At 44.3% G+C, this 22,781-nt stretch overlaps 1 long non-coding RNA gene across 2 annotated transcripts in view; it reads right to left on the bottom strand.

Annotated features, from left to right (window-relative positions):
- LOC138498653 (uncharacterized) overlaps window positions 1-21,280 on the bottom strand; it is a 123,372-nt gene extending 102,092 nt beyond the window's left edge. Inside the window, exons 1-3 of one of the 2 annotated variants that reach the window (XR_011278809.1) lie at window positions 20,957-21,277; window positions 20,729-20,848; window positions 20,011-20,641 (exon numbers count right to left, since the gene is read on the bottom strand). This is a non-coding gene — a long non-coding RNA (uncharacterized lncRNA). Of the gene's footprint in view, window positions 1-20,010; window positions 20,642-20,728; window positions 20,849-20,956 lie in introns of those variants that run through there. The other variant, XR_011278808.1, reaches the window with a different exon arrangement.
- Window positions 21,281-22,781: the final 1,501 nt, after the last annotated feature.

The following is a 22,781-nucleotide window of genomic DNA, read 5'->3' as shown; positions in this document are numbered from 1 at the left end:
CCTCCATATTGACAAATTTCCAAAACTGGATGAACACCAGAGAAAGAAGAGGTTGCTCGACCTCTGCCGGCTGAAAAAGGAGAACTATTTCTCATTAAAGTAAATCGAATCCTATAACAAAATTTGAGATGAACATAAATTATTCAGCAAGATGGCGATGATAATGACATCTATATTTATGCCCGGACTCCAGACTGCAGTGAATGCCAAGTTGCTGCGGATTACCAGATGTGACTTGTTGCAAACAATTAATGCAACAATAAAAGGATTTAATGCAATCAGAGAAGAACTGAGGGCCATTAGGCATATGCCCCTCCAGAACAGATATGTCCCGGACTTAATTGCAGCAATGGAAAGAGACGTATGTGGTAAGGCCGGCCCTTCTTGCTGTACATTCATACCTTCCCATGATGGAGAAAATGGAACCCTGACAGAAGCAATAACTATGCTGACAACCCTGCACATTAAGATGGAGGAAGAACTGGAGGAGACAGCAGGAGATGACTGGTTTTCATGAATTCCAACTTGGCTGGCAAATGACTTCAAGCTACTTAGAGCAATACTAGTCTTGGTATTGCTAGGATTCTGTCTTATAAGGATCATTTTGGGACAATGTCAGAAGACAGCCAAAAAAGCTGTTGGATAAAGATAATGGTCAATATGAATGGGGACCTTACACCACAGACTGAAGACACCACCCATTAGAACATAAAGAAAAGTCCCTTGGCACCCCCAGGAACAAGGTTTTACTACCCTAAGGATCATAAGAAATATGTAGGACATTGGGTATTCTGTTAATCAACTTGAGCATCCTGTCACATGACCTGGAGTGTGGATGGGCATATAAAGAATGCAGGGGACCTGAGTGGGGTGACACAAATATGGATCCCAAAGAAATCTAGGTGTGAAGGAAAGATGAAGAAGATTGAAGAGGAGGAGGTGGTCGAGGAGGAGGCCAGAGGGGGGAATGTAGCGGAGCAGGTAGACACATCATTCCTGGCTCCCGACCCCTCAACTCTGTCATACTGGAACAGCAGAAGAGCCCAATGTGGGCCACCAGGTAGCATCCCAATACCAAATTGAGTGTATGATAGACGCTATGCACTCGACAACCGTACCAAATGTACCCTTAAGGTATGGAAGGAAGTCGGCCCAAACCATTGGACATCATGGAGCTATAAGTGAAATCTGATGAGAGCAGAGTTATGCCATGAAGGAAAGACACTGAGACATGCTGAAATGATGTGCATATACTTCAAGAATGAAGATCTAACTGAAGTAACAAGAGAAACATGTAATCGAGTATGATGACATCATATATGCAAAGAAGATAAAGTAACCTGCTGACTAATAAGTGTATCTATGCAGAAACGGAAAGTAGATGAGACACATGGTAGCTTGCTGCAGAAGAAGACATAACGTGGCTGGGACAGCCATGATGGAAAGATGCACGTCAGACTCGAATTAAAATCAATCAAGCTCACTTTTGATGACCACACGTGGTCCCTTCTTTTCTCCAGAATTAGATACATATCTGTGTCAGCTAATATTGCGCAACATTTTTTCTTTTTTATACACTGAGCGTTCATCACACCTGTTAAATTATCAAAATGTAAGAAAGACGACTATGATAAATGCTGGACATGTGGCTTTGCTCCTGCCTCATATGAACATATGTTTTTTAACTGCTCCTTTACTTTCAGGTTCTGGCAAGATATATGGAAATACCTTAAACTTATTTTTTCTGTTGACGTCCCATTATCTTTTCTAAACATTGTCTTGGGAAGTCTCGCTATCACTAACCACTTGCCACTGGACACTGCCAAACTCTATGATCTACTCATCATTGTGGCACTGAAAAGTTTAACTGCCAATTGGAAGACTTTTGCTCCTTATCGATTAGAGGTTGGTGGAATAACATCTGTTGCACACAAAGAATGGAACTATGCATGGCAAACAATCTAAACTCTATTCCTAAGTATAACGCTAAATGGTCTTTTTTCATTCGCTATTTGGATTGTTTTAATGTTACCAACATGGAATGTGAACGACCACACGTATATTAAACTTTTCTGATGTTCTATGGATATATTTACTTATAAGTTATGCCTGATACCATATAGACTGTGTTCATGAAACTCGAAGTGCCATACCATCTTCATTCATCTCTCTATACCTCACTCTTCTTTTTTTTTTTTTAATATTTTTATTATATTTCCAAAACCAAACAAAACACACCATACAACTGTTTCAATAGGCAAAAGAATCATCATTAGACCATCATATTTTCATTAAAACTCCCCAACTCCCCCCCTTAAACTAGAGCCAATTTGCACGTGACTTCCACTGGAGCATTATCAGGGTGCACAACACCTAGCCGATCATCACCCGAGTCCTCTGTTCCGTTATTGGCTTGGTAAGGATTTGCCATAGAGGTCACCAATTGCCGCCAGGCCAGCAGGGGCCCTACTTCCTCCTCGACCCCCCTGGTGGCCGCTTCGAACCAGACTACGGATTCAGCTTCTGCCCATTTCAGGAGGTTCGCCCACCATAGCTCCACCCTAGGCCTATGGGTCGCTTTCCAGCCCATTGCAATCCTGCGCTTGGCCAGGACAACTCACCAGGCAACCCATCTGAACCAGGAGCCTTGCATGTGGGCAGATTCTGAATCACTACCTCCAGCTCATCCGAGGTGACAGGTGCATCTAACTCTGCGCGTTCTTGGTCGTCCAGGGTGGGCAACTCTATGTGCTCCAATGTGTCCAGTATGTCTTGACACATATCCTCCCCTGTGTCCTCATACAAGTGTCTATAAAACTTAAGGAACGCATTGTTTACCCCATCCTGGGTGTTGCGAATGCAACCTCCCTCATCCCTAACCTCACTGATCACCGAGCGGGGGGTCTCACTCTTATACAGCCAGGACAGCAATCTGCCCGGCTTGTCGCCCCCTGCATGTATCCTCTCCGTATATTTCCTGTAATTGAGTCTGCATAGTCTATCCCAGAGTGCGCTGCAGGACGCCTGTAGCTCTCTTATCTTGGTTCTGTTGTCATGGGCGGTGTTTTCACAACGCGTGAGATCCTCCAGCTCCTTTTCCTCTTCTTGGAGTTCCCTTTCTATACCCCCTTGGAGCCCTTTGGCCTTGGCGATGGCTGCACCACGCACCTCCACTTTGAACGCTTCCCACAGAGTGCCCATGGAACGTACGCTTCCCGTGTTTATATCAAAGTATTCTTCAATGGCATCCCGCAGACCCTCCCGGAACCCCTCGTCCTGCAGCGCCTCGTTCCTGAGCCTCCATGTTGGGATCCGTGGTCTTGGGGGCTGGTGTCTCCACTCCACCACCAGGGGCGAGTGGTCAGATAATACTCGGGCTTTATACTCCGCTCCCACTATGTCTCCCACTATCTCAGCCGTTACAAATATATGATCTAGCCTAGTGTACAGATCATGCGGCGCTGCGTAGTGTGAATATTGCCTGTCCACAGGGTGCAACCTCCTCCATGCATCCTCTAGGCCTAGGTCTTTTAGTAATGTTCCCAGCGCTTTGGCCGTCGGTGCCCTTTTTCCCCCTCTGTCTATTGACCTATCCATCCTGGGATTCAGGGTACAATTAAAGTCTCCCCCCCACACCACCGTACCTCCTGCCAGGGGCCCAAGTTTACTGTAAAGGGTCCTAAAATAGGCCGCTGTATGGTTATTGGGGGCGTACAAATTTATGATGTGCACTTCTCTGCTTTCCAGGAGGCCCGTCACCACCACCATCCTACCCTCCGGGTCTACTGTAGAGCCGAGCACCCGGAACGGCACATGCAGCGCCACCCAGGTGATGACCCCTCTAGCATACGCCGAGTATGCTGCACCAACAACGGTTCCCTTCCATTTCCTCCTAACCACCTCCAGCTTCTCCCTAGTAAGGTGGGTCTCCTGCAACAGGGCTATGTCTATGCGCATCCTCTTTAAGTATAGAATCACTTTATTCCGTTTCAGGTAGCTGTTGAGGCCCTGTACATTCCAGGTCACAACTTTGAGGTTACCCGACGCCATCTATTCTGACTATCCCCATCTTAACCCTTCCCCTAATGCTCCCATTGCTAGCTAGTTTTCTGGCTCTCACCCTACTATTTACTAACAAAACCCCCCTTCCCCATCCCCCAATTCTACACCACAGCACACAACGCCCTCCCACTCCCCTCCCTACCAACCCCCAACAATTGCCCAGCTCCATCCCTGGATCTCAGGCCTACCCATGTCTGGACCTGCCTCGTATCTGAGGACAAGGACCCCGCAGGGCGTCACCAATCTAATGGTGACCTAACTAAGTATACTACTATAGGGTTCAGAGGGCGCTTCCCGGGAGCTCCCAGTCATCTATTTTAGGAGAGGTGCGTCCAACGGGACCCGCCGGCAGATACCATAACTTCCTTCCCACAAGCTCAATACCATTCTATATTCCAGTCCCAATGTCATGACTATGGCACCTCGGGTGCCCTTACGGCATGCTACTTATCTCCAGCCGCTCCCGTCTGGGCATACGGTTCCTGAGGTCAACCCTGCATATCCAGCCATTCCATCGCTTCCGTCGGCGTCTCAAAGAAAAGGGATCTGTTCATGTAGAACACCTTTAGCCTGGCAGGATAGAGCAACATGTAGCGATGGCCTGCTTCTCTGAGCCTCCTTTTCACCGATCCTAAGTTCATTCGACTGCGCTGCACAAGAAGCGTATAGTCCGGGTATGCCGTTATTTTCGCTGACCCCCTTTCTATCGTTCCGCCTTTCTGGAAAAATTACAGGATCTTCTCGCGGTCACGATAATTCAAGATCTTTGCGATCAGCAGCCGTGGGGGAGCTCCTGGGGCCGGTCTTCTGGTCAAGGCCCTATGAGCCCTTTCAACCGCAAACCCTTGAGTCAACTCCCCGCCTGTGATCTCCTGCAAAAGCATGGTTTTGACGTATTCTGTGGGGTTCGATCCTTCCGCCCCTTCCGGTACACCCACTATACGAATGTTATTGCGTCTGGCGCGCCCCTCTGCTTGCTCTGCTCTATCTTCCAGGTTGCCTACTCGCTGCATGAGGGCATGAAGCTAATTAGCATGTGCAGCGCACGCCTCCGTGTTCGGGGCCAACTCTTTTTCCAGTGCCCCAGTGCGCTCCGCGATCGTTCGCACGTCCTGTCTTAGCAGGTTCATCTCTTCCTGGACCACTCCGATCTTGAGGTCTAGACCCTCCTGCAACTCTTTCATGGCTAGGCTCAGCTTCGTTTCCCAGGCCACCTTCAAGTCAGCAATTGCTGCCAGCACCTCTCGGATGGTGCCCGGTGGGTCTGCCGCCATCGCAGGGGTCTCTTTGTTTTTACCCCCCTCCGTGCCCGGGGGTGACTTGGCGTAGGCCTCCATCGTGGGCTGCTTGGTCCGGGGTCTCACCACTTTAGAGGACATCCTGCCGCGTCAGTTGAATTCGTTCCTGTTGTGCTTCCCCTCACATCACTGTGCGCGTAGTCGCAGACCATTCACTGCCATCCAAACTTGTTCTCGTCCGCAGCACACGCTCCGAGTGGGCTGTGTCCTCCCAAATACTCGCGCACCCCCTGCGTTATTTTAACGGGCTCTGCCGTATATGATTTATGAACAGTGCTCCCCAGTCCCTTGGTGCCTCCTCTTTCCAATCACAAAGGCTTCCATCATGTGGGGTGATCTCAACTATGGGGCTCCCGCTCCCGTGTTTCGGGTGGCCCCCGTGAGTGCCAATAAGGGGACCCTAGTTGGCAGCAAGGTGCTCGCTATGGTCCAACTCAGCTCATTCAGGAGGCCCGTGCCGATGTTCCAATGTGAGGGCACAGCGCCAGTAAATCAGTGCACCCTCATCCGGTGTGCTGTGTTTATTTTGGGCCCGGCCACTGTCCCCAGTGTCTTCAAGGGGGGGGCCCAGCGCACCCCCTCGGCGCACACAAGTGCCCTCCTACCAGGCTGTCCGGTTCACGAGCCTGCAGGGCACACGGAGGATCCACCGCTGTCCGACAACAGTTCCGACGGGGGGTTGTTTTTTGTTTTTTTTATTTTATTTTATTTACCTCCTTACGCATCCCTCCAGTGCACAGTGCCAGGGGGCCCGCAGTAAAAGCCGCTCCCGCGAGTTCGCCCTTCGCGGGATCCGCGGCAACTTTGTTTCCAATGGGGATAACATTGGCCTTCCCCAGTGCGCAGCTACAATGTATCTTCCTGAGCGCCGGCTGATAAGTAGCTCCGCTACGGGCCCAGTCTCTGAGGGTCGGTCACACAGCAGGCTCGCGGCTGCTTGCAGCCCGTGAGTCCAAGCCTGCCCTGGATACCCGCAGCCCCCGGCGCACTCTCTCACAGCGTCCCCGCTCTGCTTCTCAGTTTGCCTTCGGGCAACAAGCGGAAAGTTCGTCGCGGGGTCCCTGCAAGTCCTAAGTACGTGACTCCTGCCTTCTGCATTGTTCGGGCCTCCATTTTGCCTGTGTCCCCGATCCAGGACCCGCGGCAGCACAGTGGGGAGAACTCAGGCTCCAGGCGTTCCCCATACGCCAAATCTTCAGCGAGTGACCTTATAGTATTCATAAACTGGTATGCAATTTTCCAGTGCCGGCTGGTCACCGCATCCGCTCCACTCCACAGGATCGGTTCCGATCTACAGAGCTCTGTGAAAGCACAGCCTCCTACATGGCCGTCCAAGCCATGCCCCCCTATACCTCCCTCTTCTTCCCTTCGTTTCTTGTCTGTACTTTGTCTGTCTTCTTGTTTATCTCCCCCCTACACACTTACCTGCTCTGCAGTATCCTTCATTGCAAGTTTACCCACAGTATTTGGTTCCATATAGCTCTACTTTAACTAAATTGCTTATTGTTCATGTTTTATATATTTAGAAGAGTTTCTGGAGCATCTTTTTGCTCTTTCTTCAGCATTTCTTTTTGTATGCTTAATGGATTACTGCATTGTTTTTTGACAGATACGTTATTGTTATATTATAAAATTCTAATAAAAAAGTTATCAAAATAAAATTTCAAAAAATCAATCAAGAGACAGACCAGGGCTGCAGAGTCAGGAGACCCTAGAAGAACAGCTTTGTGTGAGGAATAAAGAGGAGTCTACTGGCCTCGGATCAAGGATGCCACTTCAAATAATAATTGCAATAATTGCAAGGCACAAGGGGAGTCAGAAGGAGAATCCATGTACTTAAGACATATTTCTCTTAGATTAAGTAAATAAGAAAGCATCTGCAGGAGCCAAGTATTGGACAATTAAAGATGTGAAAGAGCTATGCAAGGTGTAGTGAGCAAGTCTCTAGAGGCCAAGAGGAGTAATGACACTGAGTACAATTGAATTGAATAGCAGAAATCGACAAATTCGTGGTCTCCTCGCACGTGATTCAGAAGACGCAAACAAGGGCTGTTCATTAAACTTCAGATGTAGATAATGGGGTACCTACACTCCCTTAAAAGTCCCAGAACCAAGAACAGGCTGTAGGGTCAACCACAAAGGAGAACTTTGGCTTGGAGCCAGACCGATGAGAGATGATGTCCTAATTGGGAAAGCTTACATACTGCTAACGAGGCGAAAGTCCAAGGTTGGTAAAGCATGCCAACCAATCAGAGGGTCTATGAAGTAACATGCTATACAATGTTGCATAGGCCTATCCGCTGCCACTATTCTGCTACAAACAGTATTATAGGTATTTAGAGGTGGTTCGAGGAATGCCTACCAGATAAGGGGCAGCCAATGATGTTATTAACACATATACATACATTAGGTACATATGTTCCCCTAACCAATCCCTCCCGTCAATAGGTATTACAGTTTTCCACAATGGATGATGTCATAGATGACGCATAACAAGGTGTAAAACCTTTGCATAATCAAATTTGGGTGTCAGTGTGTGAACTACAGCTTGCTGTTCACCAGATTGCCCTACTTTATTTTATGCTGATAATAAAGTAGTGCTTTGTCATAGTCTTTGAGTCTGTCTGATTATTTGGGTCCAAGGTCATTATTGGTAATTCCATCTAGCACATAAGATGCTTCAAGGTGCTAGAGCACAATGTAGTTTCGGCTCCTCGGGGCACCCGCCTTATAAATGGTAAACAGGATTTGGGGATGATACATGCTTGCAGGGCGAGCCAGTGCAGCTTGATTATGGTTTTGTGAGTCATGCTGTAGCATGTAATACACACTTCAGGGGTGCCAGGGCAGTTGCCATAAGGTCTTCCAGAAGGGCATTGCAGAATAATGTTTGGACACCAGATCTGAAGTTGTATTCTGGGATGAATCACTTGATTTCCCAAAAGAGAGAAAGTTGTTATCAATCTTTTTCTTTCTTCCTTGCTATGTGATGCTTCCACTAAAGGTGTCTGTTTGTGGTAAACCTAAGGGACTTGGCCCAGATGGCCAGCTGGGATGTGAAGCCCTGACAGTTCATAGGAGAGAACCAGGTCTGGATATCGGGGTGTTCAGTGTTGTTGGTCAGCAGTAGGAATTCGGTTTTGGAGTGTTGAGCTTTAGGTAAGCACTGTACATCCAGGACTGGATCAATGTGAGGCAGGTATTGAGCCTGTATATGTCATCATTGAGGAGATCTTGAGGTAGAACTGGTTGCCATATGTGTTGTGGTAAAATTGGATGTGGTGTGGAGACAGGAGGATTCTGAGTGGTTCCATGTAAAGGATGAAGATCATAGGGTGTGATGGGTAGACTTGGTGATCCAGAAGAATCCATTTTTACTAATGGGCGGTGGTTAGCAGGGTAGAATTTTATTTAGCTTAAGATAGTTTTGCTGATCCCAATGCAGCGATGCAGAATGTCAAGTGTCTGGTGGTCTACTGTGTCAAATGATGCTGAGAGTAAAGGAGAACCAGGAGGCAAGGATGTTAAGGGCATCATCGATCACCTTGAAGGTATCTGTTTCCATGCTGCATCAGGGTCTGAATTGGTAGGACTGAAGGAAGTTGTTTCCTTTGATTTATTTTAGGAGTTGTATTTTACTGCTTTCTCAAGGATCTGACATAAAAGCGGAAGATGTGTGATGGGGCAGTAGTTGCTGAGGCCATTGGGGTCCAGTGTTGGTTTCTTGAGAAGAGGGATGATTTGTCGGGACTTCAGGGTTGAGGGGAAGGTGCCTTGAGTGAAGGATCTGTTGTTGATTGTCAGGTAAAGGAGGTGTGCTTCAGTCAGAATGGTGGCAACAAAAATGTTGTCTCGGTAAGCCCTTGGGGGATGTTAGGGTGGAAGGGAGAGCTTCCATAGTGAACATCTTAAAGGTTGTCCAGATAGAGGTAGTTTTGCAAGATAGGTTGTGTAAGTTCTAGTGCTGGTGTCTTTGTGTTGGCAGATCATGCTGATCTTGTTGATGAAGAAAGAGTTGATGGCGGTACATTTTTGCAGTACAGATAGATTGGCCACATGGTTCCAGCAATACTTGATGCTATGAAAAGGGCTGTGCTATCATTGTTGGCCTTGTCTATGATGGGTTGGAGAAGTTGGCCTTGGGGATCAGTCTCCTACTAGTAGCACAGTTACTATAGCAGGGAGGGGTCGGATGTGCTGCAGTATTTTCATCAAGACTTCCTGTTTTTGGATGGTTCTTTTTTTAAGTTGTGTTCCAGAGTGTACCAAGGTTCCACATTTTTAGGATTCAGGGTGTGTTGTTTAAACAGGGGATGGCAATTAATCTGGGCTGTGAGAGTGGTATTGAATTCCTGGAGAAATTAGTCACAGTCCTCTTTCCTCTGAGGTAGATCAGCCTATGTGAGGTTGAGGTTGGCGAGGTGCTACACTGGGAAGTTCTGGAATGATCTGAAGAACTTTTTGCTGGGTTTCCGGTGGGTGTGCTTCACTGGTCTGGTGTGACTAATATCAAAGGGGATAGCCAGATGGTCCTACCAGTTGAATGGAATTGGAGAGCTGTGATGGAGGGTTGGTAGGGCAATGATGATGATGTTGAAAGTATTACCTTTTCTTGCGTGCTGAGTGAAGGTTAGAATGTCGAGTAGGCAGTGGAAATCTTCCTACATTGACATTTGTTGTCATCTTTCAAACAGTCTCTTTAAACTCCCTTTTTTGACCACTAGGAGAAGAGGACTTCCCAGACTACTATGCAAGGGAATCGTCACTCATGAAGTGATATACACACTGAAAGAAAAAAACAAATATTACATGAAAAGGATAGCATGAGAGGGGAGGAAAAAAAGAATCAGTTAATGTCCTACCATGCAGAGACTATGTTATCAAAGGCCCACAACAAAGGCCCTGTATACCCCTGTCCACCACGGTACACCACATTCCTGCCCCTGTGAGTGTCTGTGTACCCCCAATGCCCCCCTTGAGTATCCACCTGTCTCCCCTGACCCCCTCTAGGTTCCATTGTCCCCTTGTCTCTCCTCCTCCTTCTTTTATCTTCCTTCTTCCCTTCTGCCCCTTGTGATTGCTCTCCTCCCTCTCTCCCCTTTCCTGTTCCTTCCTCTGCCCTCACGCCCTATGCCCCCCTACCTCTTTCTCTCCCTTCCTCTTCACTACCCCCTCCCTCCCCTCCCTCACTGCCGTCTGTCATTTAATTGCCATAGTAATTTGTAGTCACCAGTCTTTCCAGCCCCCCCTCAGCCCCCCCTATACCTCTTCACTTCCCTAAGCACTTACTCTTATCACCGGTCCCTTGACCATTGATATCGTCCGTACCCCCATTTCCCTTCTGTTCTCTCCCGCCCCCGCAGCACTATCTTGACAGTCATTGACCTTCTATTGATAGTCTCTTGTTTTGTTTCCTCTCCTCACCCCTTCACTCCTCTCCCCTCACCCCTCATTCCTTCCCTCTCCTCTTATCACTCTTGCACTGAAACAATTGTCGTCAGGCATAGTAATGTTACTGCTAGTTCTGTCTCCCTCCTCCCTCCCCCTCCACTCCCTTACTGTTTCTATGCACTTGTACTACCTGCTATGATTTGATAGTACATTTTTCACATTCTGCCCTGTTCAAGGACTTGTAAGAATGTACGTGTATTTCTCCCATGTTCCCTTCCTCCTTGAAGCGCTTTGAAACACATTGTGTATAGGCGCTATACAAATAAACAATCAATGAAAACAGAGTTATGCAAGAACGCCACAGTGTTCTTTGTTGCTTCAAACTAGGTTTGCTTGTGTTTTTTTGTTTGGAGAACTTGAATAACTAGAACACGAAAAGGAACCAGAACTCGTGGCACACTCTTTTTGTGTACATCAATCCCAAAGAATTACTCTGAGACAAAAGTGGAAAGAAACATATGAATGGACATATGGGTTTTTTGGTATATGAGACACAACTGCGTACACATTTGCATTACAGACCGGTGCCTCTTGTCTGACATTTTTATGCTGTGCACTATTATGACACACTGGTAAAATAGGAATAGTGTCCTTTTTCTGGAGTATCCTCTAGTGCTGTCTTGGAGGCTGGGACACTTGGACTCACTCTAGGGCTGCACGCGTACAATATGACACATTGTTGATAATATCGTTGCACAATAATTCTCACGTTACTACAATAAAAACAAACAACTGTACTTTTTACCAGTCGCCACAGAGCATGTTCGAAAAATCAAGGGTTCAACTCTGCAACTGTGCGATTCCCTCCTGCTGCAATCGCGTATATTTCTAAGAAATTGTTGTTTCTGAATATTTCGGTTCCTCCTGTCAAATTCTCTAAATATTATCTTTCTAAACCCTAATGTTTTTCGCCAGAATTGTATGTGTTGAGATGTTGACTGATACATGCAAAGGTCTTAGATAATTGTAACAATCAATGATGGAGATACTCGTTGGTCTCGGGAGGATAGCTCTGAAGCCACATAGGTTCGATCCCCGGTCCGCGCTTAGAAACCTGTGGGTATTAAGCGCGTTATAAATAACCAATCATTTCATTTCAAGTGAACCAAGTTGCGTTTTGTCTGTTTGTTCGATCGTCTTGGTTTTGCAAAAGTGTGCTTTTTTCACATGCTTTTATTTATGTATTTTTTAAAATATATTTTATAATGCACAAATTTACAGCAATGCACCGGAGCGCAGCACAAAACAAGTAAACTAAACTACACATCAAAGAGCAATACATGCATGGTATTCGTTTTATATGTAACAGGAAAGTTTGAAGACCATCATATCATATCTTATCATGTCATATCATATATCATATCATATCATACCTTTATGAAGAGGGGCAAAGAAGGGGCCAAGAACAACATTTGTGGGCAAACAATTCCAAAATCTGGTTAAAGCCACAGAAACAACATGTTTGGACGTTTGACATCTATAAGTCTTAGGGTTGTTTAAGCCCAGAATGTCTTTGCTCTGTGTTAGTCTAGAGCCACCTGCTACTTAAAGATTTTCTACCGAGCAAAGTGTATGCAGTAGAATTGCCCTAAAGATGATAGAGCACAGCTTTGAAAGGAACTGAGGTGCCACCGCAGCCAAAAAAGATCTACCAGAACTGGGGTGACAGGGTCAGGCCTTTCCATCCCCACCACCAAAGACAGGACCTAAGAGGCCGAACAGAACCGTTGGATACACCTATTAGAATCGCATCACTTCTCCCAACAAGTGAAAAGGAGCAAGGCTTGTACCACTGAACGAAAATGTTCAGCTGGGATCAAATAACTGTTTCTTTGTAAAAAAAAGAAAGAAAGTTGGAAATTGGCTCTCTGTGCTCGTTTTTCAATGGGTATTTTTTTTTAAAACGTTTGTTGTCTAACTAAAATCCAGGAGACGTGCAGAGACCATTGATAGAGTAATCCCATCCTTAGTCAGTTGAACAAGCCTGGGAGTGACTTACTGTTCTTTGCCAGTCGGAACAAATAGGAGGAATTCAGTTTTAAGATTATTAAATTTCAAATTCGCTGAAGCCATCTAATTCTCGAAACCAGACAGGCAAGCAGATTGTTAAGCTCTGTAGCCAAGGAAACTCACAGATAAAGCTGAGTGTCATCGGCATGTTGATGGATTTTGAGCATGAACTTCACAACTCTGAACAATGTCACTCAGGGGCTCCAGACAGAGATTGAACAAAATAGGCGACAAAATGGAGCCCTGTGGAACATCCCAGCTCACAGGAGAATATGCAGGTTGAATAGATTTGACTTTAACTGCTTGTGGACTAGCAAAGAGGAATAAGACAAACCAGGCTAAAACTGTTCCATAAAGGTCCATTCGAGCAAGAAGAATGTCAATTAGAGCAGCATGACTGCCTGTGTCAAAATCCGCAGACACATCAAGCAGCACCAGCAGACAGGCTTCAGCTCAGTCCTTAATAAACAAAATGCGGTCTACTATCTGAATTATGGCAGATTGGTTCCTGTGAAACCTATGTAATCCAGATTGGTAAGAATGGAGACGCTGATGGGTCGCCATATGATTCACAAGTTGAGCTGCACATGCCATCTGTATGATCTTGCGAAGGAAAGGAGACTAGTGATGCACAGAACGAATTTAACATATCAGGACCCAGAGATGTTTTTTTATCAAGTGGAGGTATGAGTCTGATTTAAAACAAGACAGCGAAAATAACCTGTATCAAGGAAAGATTCATCAGACTGCTAAAGTGGGAAAGGGCATTAAAGAGCAAATTTTTCCAAAATCTTGCCGGTATGAAATCTTTGACGTAGAAGGTGGGAAAGTGATCATACAAGATCAATAGTCCGTAGGCGGTAGTTCAAAAGAAAACCAAGTAGAAATTTCACAAGGGGTGAATAACGGCTATGGGGGAGATAGAATGTTCTTCAACAAGTCATTCTGAATGGTCTCAATTTACTCCCAAAAAATAAATTGATATTTGTTCTTGGAGTAATGGGGTACAGGAGTTGAAAGTGTATTCAAACAGTGAATGATCATTTTAAAGAGATCTGGAATATTGGAACAAGACTTAGAGATAGTAGAAGTATAAAAATTAGCTTTGGCCGTGGCAATAATTGTCTTACAATCAAGTCTTGCTGCACAGAATAGATTGAGAGAAATTGTAGAGTAACCTCTTTGTGTTGTTTTCCAAGACATCTCACAGATCTGTGTGTCCGCACTTCTGGTTTGTGGCTTCACTTTCTGTCTGTAACATTACTTCTTGCGGCTATCCTGGATAGGTGACATCATTTCGTGTGACCATCTGGGATCAGTTACATCACTTCCTTTAGCCATCTATAGTCAGCCCACACTCCAGCTGAAGGCCACAAGAGATGCTCTGGGAACATCAATCAGGAAGTAATTGCCACATCCTAACAAGACCAGGGACAAAATCAGAGAGACCAACCATGGATGGACTAAGTGATCAGGTAGTAAGAGCGCGTGTCATCACTTCTGAACTCTCTGAGGGTATCCAGCCAGGGTATGTCAGTTAAAACTGGTACAGTGTAGGGTGAAGACCAGCCATTGAACAGCCTATTTGCCTCTTCAGCAATGAGCCTTTACTTTTGCCTTCCTCCCTGCGGCACCTCTGCGTACACCTAGCTTGCTTATTACTGTGCTGTCTCTCCACTCTGCAACACTCACCTATTATGCATTCACTCCTGCTCCTCCTGCTGCTCCTCCTACTCTCCTCTCCCTACGTTTTCTCCAATCACACTACAACTTCCTCCTTTCCTATCCCTATTCTAAAACTCACACCTTGAAATTACCACTACTGTGTCTCTCTTTCACCTACTTCCAACAAACAAAGCCAACGAGGTAACCATACCTACCCAAACACCTATCCACCTTGCCTCTCTTCCTCTGAGACGCAACTCCCCTAATCTTCCTTAACGCATCAACTGAACATTGGACTCTGGAATTCTCAGTCTGTATGCAACAAAACTTCCTTTATCACTAACTACTTTCATGCCAACTCTCCTACTTAGACCTTCTTGCTATCACTAAAACATGGATTTCTCCATCTAACACTGCCACTCTTGTGGCCCGACATGACTTCAAGCTATCTTTCAGTCACTCTACTCATCTGACTGGCAAAAGTGGAGTCGCTGGACACCTACATTCTTCTTACCGCAATGCCTCACATCATACTACAGAGCGGATGAAAACTTGGGATACACTGGGGACTGGGAGCTCTAACATCATGTGTCGATTTTGTTCTGATATAAATCAAATTGAAATTCTTAAACATCTTGTCATCACTCGTCCTTATTTTGAATTAGAAAGGATAAAAATGTTTGGAGTAGAGAACGTTGGTGACACCAATTACTCAATAAAGTTTCTTTGGATCAGATGTATGTGGGGGGAAAACAACTCGCTAATCATTGCTCTCACCCGTTTCCTGGCTGTTATTTGCATTTGTATTTTTATTGTTTTATATAGCGTCTTAGTCCAAGGCGCTTTACAGTTAACAACAAGTAATACATAAAACATGGAACAGTAGAAGCAAAACAGTAAACATGAATCCAGCCATAAAATTGGCATTTAGAACAATAAGGAATTAATAAGAAATTGATGCCAACGTAATTTAGAAAGACCGATTATGCACATTGCACTTTGCACACTGTAGTATGTAAAATTGTGCATATTGTTTTTGCTTCGAGTTATCTTTTTTAATGATCCTTTCTTTGATGGAAATGTATGTGCATGTTTTACACTTGTTTAAACCAAATCCAAATTTGTAAAAAAAAATGTTGAAAAAGGTTTTGTATAAACCATATACAAATAAATGGGAATAAAATGCTTCACATATCTGCAAAGTCACATCCTCTCCTACCTCTTTTGAATCCACCATTTCTAATATTGCTCCACCTCACTCGGGTCACATCATCTCCATCTATCATCCTTCTGGTCCCACTGAGCCATTCTCTGAGGAATTTAGGCAACTCCTTGATTCTCTTTCCACTAAACGTCGCCTTATTCTCTTATATGTCACTTTAACATTCCCACTCCAAACACTTCTCAGAAATATGAATTTCAGTTTTTTTAGTGACCACTATCTCCACTCTTTCCATATTCTACCTACCCACACCAGAGGTAACACTTTGGCTCTATTATTCATCTACACCTCTCTCTGTCCCTTACACTACTTTCACACCATCACTAGCTGATCACTCCATTGTTTCCAACACCATCTTGTTTCCACCCTCTGACCTTTCCTCACCACTTGTCTCACCTATTACTAAAAGGAAATGTAAACATTCTGCCATTCCTCTCTCTAACCTACAGTTCTCACGCTCCTCCTTCATACCTGATGCCACTTCCACTAACACTGACCTCTACAGCATACAACCCTATTATATGATTAATTCTCCTCTCACTTCCAACTGCTAACTTTCACCCCTAACAATCAGCATCCTTACCCATGGGTTACCCCATTCATATGCTCTTTCCACACAGGCATGTGCTATCTGCTGTGCAAATGGAGGCATACCCACTTGCATGAAGACCTGCAACTCTACCTCTCTGCCCTGAACTCTCTCAAGTCCTCTCTTGATAGAGCAAAAAGGGAATTCTACCTTGTCCTCATTGACTCTCACTCCAACCATCCTCGCCGGCTAAATGGCACCCTAAACCCACTCCTCACTCCTACTAAACCTATGACTATCAACTCCACTCTCACAGCTAATGACCTAGCTGAATACTTTGCTGCAAAATGTTCAAAAAATATAGACTCTCTCTTGACCTTCCTTACACTCGCTCCTCCTAAAGGCTATACTCTGCCAACTCTACCATCATACTCTTACTCCATATCCCACTTTAGTTATAATAATACTGAAGAAGTCCTACCTCTACTGATGATGGCTAGCCCCTCTCTGTCTCCTGGAGCAACAACACCTCTCAACTCACTCCTCAAACTGTTGGTGTCCCACAATGCATTGCCTTGGGTCCTTTCCTCTTTACACGCTACACCTCTGCTCTTGGAGCACTAATCTCTTCCGTTAGGTTCTCATGTCAACTCTTTGCGGACACCCAAATCGTCTGCTCTTTTCCTAAACTCTCCTCTGATCTCTCTATCACTGTCTTTCTGCCATTAAATATTGGATATAAACTGTACCAAAACAGAGATGCTTTTCTTGCCTGCCAAATACTCTCTCTCATGTCTTCCTCTGCCTATCCAGTTCCCTCCTGATACTTTTCCCTCCTCTTCTTCAGCTAGAACCCTCAGCATCATCTATGACCCTTATCACACCTTTACTACTTCATTTCCATAACTGCAATAGCATGTCACCTCAGCCTCCTAAATATTAGGAAAATCAGGTGCCTCCTCCCTTTCAACACTGCCAGCCATCTCTTAAGCAATCTTGTCTTCTATAAACTTGACTACTGTGCCAGCATCCTCTTTGGTGTCCCCAACTATGCGTTCTGTCCTCTCATAAAGATCATTAACTTTGCTACCAGGAATCTGAACTCCCTCACTTCACACTTCTTCCTCGTACCGCCGCCAGGCTGGATGGCTGATGATGCAAAACAGGGCCAGATTAAAAGTCTTCTCCTGGTTCACAAATCTATCCGCAGTAAGGCACCACTGTACCTATACTCCTCTATACAACTCTACATGCCTTCTCATAATCTTTGCTCTGCCTCCTCGACTACCTTTGCGGCACCTCGCCCTCCCTGTGCTTCTTCACACTTCCGCTCCTACTCTCTTGCAACAAATTCTCTTCCTCTGGACATCTTAGAAATAGCCAACACAGATCTGTTCAAAACCAAACTAAAAGCCTACCCCCTCGCTTCAGACTTACCCTCTGAACCTACCACTCATCTGCTTTCTAGCAATATTTATTTTCCTTGCCTCTAACCTGTCTTTGTCTCTCACTTTCTCATCCTCCACTATGGCACTTCACCCATCATGGTCACATCCCGAACACAGCTGGTCATATACCACCTACCTGTACTTAAAAATGTTGAATGTTGGTTGTCCTTATTCTATGTATGTACACTTATGTATTGTCTCTGGTTACTGTTCAATTTACTCCCCTCCACAACCTGGTCAGAATGTCACTCAAACTCCCCATTGTAAGAAGCTCACTGCTTCCCATCAAATCTTATTTTTTATCTATTTGATGTTCTTCTGTGATCAAAACAGCATTGTTCCTCCTTGTATAAAAATAAATAAACAGATAAATAAAAAAATATAAATGAAAAAAAGATCTATTATTTTCAATAAGTTCTGCAAATACCAAGAATGTAAGTTCTTATTACTCATTGTTTCATTTTAACAGTGGCCAAGTAGTTTACAGAGTTGGTAATTGAAGCATACAAATAATTATAAGCCATTTTGGTGTCATTACTATCAAAAGGCAGAGCAGCATGGCTCAGGACGCCATTTAGGACAGATGTGGTAATATAAGAAATGTGACCAGGTAAAATGTTCTATGGGGAAGGTCCCCAATTTGATGGGAATATTGTAAAACAATCGAAAAGGAATAAGAAGTGATCTGACCAATCAATCAAAATTGTAGATGAATAAGAAATAAAGCAATTGGAGGAAATAATGAAGTCAAGATTCTTACCTAGTGCCTGAGTTGGGTCTGATATGACGTGTGAGAACAAGAAAATCAAATCGAAAAATGTAGCTGAAGTAAGAAATGTGTCTGTCTCAGGTGAATTACAAAATCTGAGTACACATTCTTGAAGTAATCTAGAAATGTCTGGGATAACAGATCAGAAATTTCATCTAGAAATATAGTAGCTGACCCAAGATGACATTCATTTAGATGAAGGGTGAGAGTATTTTAGGGGAAAGAGTGGATGAAATAGACAGTAGCTCGAAAGAGGGAAACAGGACTTCAACAGAACATTCGATTGTAAAGATACATGCTATTCCTCCTGCTCTTTTACCGATTCAGTCAATCTGAAGAAACCATTATGTAAAAAATCATTAAAATGATCAATAGAAGATGGAGAGAAGCAAGTCTCAGATAAAAAGGAAATATCAAGAGAGAGGGAATGATTGATGTCCATAAGCTCAACTGGACAGGATAATGCTGATTGCCAGCAAAAGGGCAGCAGAAACATGTTTATTTGCAGTGAATATCCATACCTCTTATGTAGAAATATCAACAGGTAGTAAATATGAAACATCATCCCCTTGCCGTTTGTTTGCGACACTGCCGTCTCCTATAGGAAAGGTGACTCGGGATACATTTGGGCTGGGTGTTTGGCAAATGATTGACCTATTTAGAATAATCATCAGGGTAAAATGGGTTACCCAAATTTAAATGAACAGAATTAGGTTCATTATTCAAAGGTGGGATGGGGGATAATTCAACTTCATTCGAGCACAAGAACCAAGACCCTATAGGTTCATTGAATAATTGAACATGGGGTTTATTTATTTATTCATGCAATTTTAACAGCGCCCTAGCCCGGAGGCTTCAAGGTGCTTGTTCTTAAGCAGGATAAATAACAAACGTCATATTAAACATCATATGTTGATGAGAAGCATAGCATTTATTCGACTTATTTCCCTCTGCATTTGTAAATTGTCCTGTTGGTGAAAAGCCGGTGTGTCTGAGAAAGTTTCATTTTTTGTGTGTACATTGGCATTTTGAGATCGTACTAAACCATTAGTCAAACGGCTTCATGAGAAAGATGACTAGTGCACTGAGAAGGGGTACGATGTGTGTGACGGATAATATGACGGGAACGGAAGGGTGCTAGGTTGGAAAATGTTAAGGACAAATATTTGGCAAGAATCTTGAGGGCACGTTGTAAAAGAGGGATGCCCAAAATTAAAATTGCAGTTGACAGAGGAACAACAATGTAACTCAAGATGCACTAAAATATCTACCTGATTACAGAAGAACACCATTCTATACAGGAAATTGGGGGAAATATCCCATAAGCAGTAATGGAGAGGGACTGTGAACTAAACTAAAACAAAGGGGTACATTAATAATTGGTTGAAATGACAAATTATTTATAGTGGGTGTACCGCAAGGGTATCACTCAAAATGAGTTATAGGCTATGGCAGACTCTGAAAACAATCACTCAAGGTAGACTCATATTTTGAAAAAACAGTAAAAATATTTATTTAACAGAAAATGGAATATTTTATATACAAAATAAGGAGATAGTACAACGTAACAAACATCTAAATACATAGTTTAGGTAATCTTTTTTTGGAAGTTTTTGAACAAAGTGAACAAGAGAAAACTGGACAAAAGACTACCAATGCAGAATAGTGACCTAAACTAAACCAACATTCCCATTTATGGCTTATGTATAGCCGCTACGCAAATTATTTTCAAAGCATTGGCAAAATTAGAATTGTTCCAAGTCCTTATAGTTCGTTGACAGGTCTGCCTACGTGTGCGTGTCAGAAATCAATAACAAAATTCAAGTTGACATCTTTTTAAACACGTTTCGGCAAAGAAGCCACCTATCTGGCCAGTAGTTCCATGACAAAGTTAGATTTGCCTTCCTCAGGGTGAAATAACACACAACAACTGGACCCTGTGGGAAGGCAGACATGAACAAAGTAAATGATATGGAAAGGTTACTACCGAGATTGTTCACAGAGAGAGTCAGAGGCCAAAAGGCAAAAGAAATGTACCAAATAGTTTGACTGTGGGTAAGTGGAAGTAGCCAGGCGCGTTGTTAGCCGGAAGAACCGGTGCAAAGCGTCTAGGTGGGTGGAAGTGGGATGGCCCACGGCAGGATTCCTTCATCACCGCAGGGGTCACATTGGAAGAAAACACGCTTTCTAAGAAGTTAAATGAAAGTTGCAATGAACGGGTGCATAAACAATGCTGGGGACAGGTGAGTTTTGGCAAAAATCTTAAGGAACTACCTGTCCGTAGATGCTATTGGGAACGCTGGAAAAGACGTACTCCTGATTGAGCGTTATTATCCGTTATGCCGTGCTCCTGGGAAGAATCCTAGGGCCCGTTGTTAACATCAGGGGATAAACCTGAGGACAATCAAGTGAGTGTGAATTAGCGTGACTGCAAGTTGTTTTAAAATTGCACTGTAGTGCTTGATAAACAGTGAAAAATGAAAAAATATAGCAATCGCCTACCTTGAACAGTGTGGTAATGAGATTGGCTGTGAAGATGGCTTTAGATGGCAGACAAATTCTTGCCTTCAAAGGGAGCAGCGGATGCTGTCTCTGCAAAGAACCAGGGCGAAAAAAAGCGAAAATTGCATAAATCAGCCGTGCTGCCCGAAAAACCACGTTATGCAGAGACAGGGGAAACGTTAAGGACCAGCAATTTCAGATGCCGCTGGTGTCGGTCATAAATTTGTGAGGCGGCCACGGCGACCCAATCCGACGTTGGTATGAACAGGCACAGACCGGCTTCAACGTGATTCTTTTGAGCCTGCCGACTCTCGCGGATTATGCTCAAGGAGAGCTCACAGCGAGAAAGCAGTGATGAACCATTGGAAAAAACCCAATCAGCAAAGTGCAGGGACGCAAATAAATAAATGTGCACATTTATGTCTAAAGGTCAAATAACACGCATTCTAAAACTACACAGTAAATTAATAATGTACTGAGCAGTGCAGTAATCTTCAATTTAATCTCTGTCCTGGTTGTCATTAGAGACGGAGCCACTGATTGTATGTAACAAAAGGGTATCCTACCACAGGGTAAGTTTTATGACTATATTATATTCATGATATGTCACTCAGAGTTTAGGAAAATATCTAGTAGCCTTTAAAGATTGCCTATAAGTGCCCATTCTAGACATGATCTTGAATGATTCAGGATCAATCGACATAAGTACCCACACATTTCTATCTATTTGTAAACACAGCTTTATTGGAATCACTGTCAGTTTATTTAATAACTGACCCACTTTCCTTTGTAATTTTCAATCCATAGTGGTCACCAGGCATGCAGAGCGGCACCCGTGAGCAGAACAGGATGGTAGAAACGGTACCGTTATGAACGCTACCGCTGCTACCATCCTCCCCATTACCATTGAGCCCTATGGGGGCTCAAATGGGAATGGGGACATACCGGCTCCGGGTCCCACGCAAGGGGAATTTCCAGGCCCGCAAAGGTCGGAATGCCCCGGTTATTCCCCTTTCGCGAGACCCGGTGCCGGACCCGAGTTTGGGGGTAGCCATGCCCTTATGAAGGGCATGGCTACCTCCAACCTCGTAATGAGGCCCACTGTCAAGTTTGGGAATGTAGGGATGACCAGTCAAGGGAACAGTCCCAGTAGAAAATGAGGGTGGGAGATGACCGAACCATAGATTAAGATGTAGCATGACTAATGTTGCTAGTTCGCCAGGTCTGAGGTACTGATTCTTCATTGCTGAAGGTAATAGATCCCTAGTGGGTCCTGATCTCCTGCAAGTCTTCTGCAAGACGAGCAGTGACCTACATTCAAAAGGTAGGATGTAACAGTGCCAAGAGATGGGTCTATGGTGGTGATAATGACACACCTTTGAAGTGATAAAATAGTCTGTCATAATCTCTCTGCCTCCCTCTCTCTGGAGCAATCAGATTTAAAATTTCACTAAGGACACCCCTTTGCCAGCCTACGTTCCCACTGAGATTGTCTAGTAACACAGAGGTTTCCAGACATGCAGCTCTGACCCTGGAATGCCATGACTCATAATCTAGTTCTGTCCTGAACACACCTGAATGAACTAATTTACTGTTGTGATCATTGGCTACAGGACTATATGACTTTAGCTAGATATACTGTGACAAAATGACTTCTGCTCTGCAGAAGTTTAAGGTTGAGTAGTGGCTGAGCCACTTGCTCAGCCCCCACACTTCTACAAACCAACAGTGATCCCAATCATAAAGGTGAACTAGGCACAGAGTAGAGATATATCTCCTTCACCTTTTGTGGTGGCGTGAACCAAGGGATTTATATACTCTTAAA

Source organism: Ambystoma mexicanum, chromosome 5q, assembly GCF_040938575.1.
Source record: "Ambystoma mexicanum isolate Mex_15411 chromosome 5q, UKY_AmexF1_1, whole genome shotgun sequence".
In the NCBI taxonomy this organism is placed as follows: Eukaryota; Metazoa; Chordata; class Amphibia; order Caudata; family Ambystomatidae; genus Ambystoma; species Ambystoma mexicanum.
Note: the sequence above shows the minus strand (reverse complement) of the source record. Positions and strands in the feature narration are given on the sequence as shown.